We start from the raw sequence: 1,048 nt of genomic DNA, 5'->3' as shown, positions 1-1,048 counted from the left end.
AAGAAATCACTAAAAAACTGTTAGTATTTAGTTGTAAGTAGAAATAAAAAATAAATAGAAAAAAATATTCTAATTTTATAGTAAAGTTATTCATAAACTAGTGATTCACACAAATTTTTAAAAATTCAAATTTAAACTATTTAAAATTTAAAACTAATGGCACTAACAGAAAGTTTATAATTTTTGTGACCTAAAAGCAAAAAGGAATCACTAAAAAACTGTAAGTATTTAGTTTTAAGTAGAAATAAAAAAAATAAAAAACCAAAAAAATGTAGAAATAAAAAAGAAAAAACCAAAAAAATGCCACCTACTGGGCCTCCACGACCTGAATACGACTAGAAACCCTACATGGGCCAGGATTCAGGCCCGCAGAAGGCCCAATAGGCCCACAGGCAAAGCAGTGTCAAATTAGGCCCATAGGCCTGCAGTTCAGAGGAGTTCGAGAGGGAGGAGGTAGCAGAGCTTATAAACTGGTGTTGGGCACTGTCAACTAGCAATGTGGGACTAAACTTTTGGGCGCGGGGCAGCACAAGGGTATTGGTCCCGGTTGGTGGCACCAACCGGGACTAAAGGTGCCATTGGTCCCGGTTGGTGGCACCAGCCGTGACCATTGCCCCCCTTTAGTCCCGGTTGGTGCCAGCAACCGGGACCAATGGCCTTCGCTTCCCGCCCTTTGGGCTGCCGAAAAGAGGCCTTTGGTCCCGGTTGGTGGCTCGAACCGGGACCAAAGGGGGAAATGGTCATGGTTGGTGCCACCAACCGGGACCAATGCTCCGTCTATATAAGCCACACTTGTGAAAATTTTGGTACAGTTTCTTCGATCGCCGCCAGGCTGCCCCTCTACTCGCCTCGCCGTCGCCGCCGTTGCCCCTGCCCCGCCCCCGAGCACGCCCTGCCTCGCCGTCGTTGCTGACCCCGAGCCGCCCAGCCGTCGCCCTCGCCCTCGCCCTCGAGCTCCGCCGTCCCCGAGCCCCCGAGCTCCTGCCCCGCGCGCCCCCGGCCCGAGCTCCGCCATCCGCCGCCGCCGAGCGCGCCCCGCCGTCGCCCT

Source organism: Triticum aestivum, chromosome 3A (assembly GCF_018294505.1).
Source record: "Triticum aestivum cultivar Chinese Spring chromosome 3A, IWGSC CS RefSeq v2.1, whole genome shotgun sequence".
Classification (NCBI taxonomy): Eukaryota; Viridiplantae; Streptophyta; class Magnoliopsida; order Poales; family Poaceae; genus Triticum; species Triticum aestivum.
This window is presented reverse-complemented; position numbering follows the sequence as displayed.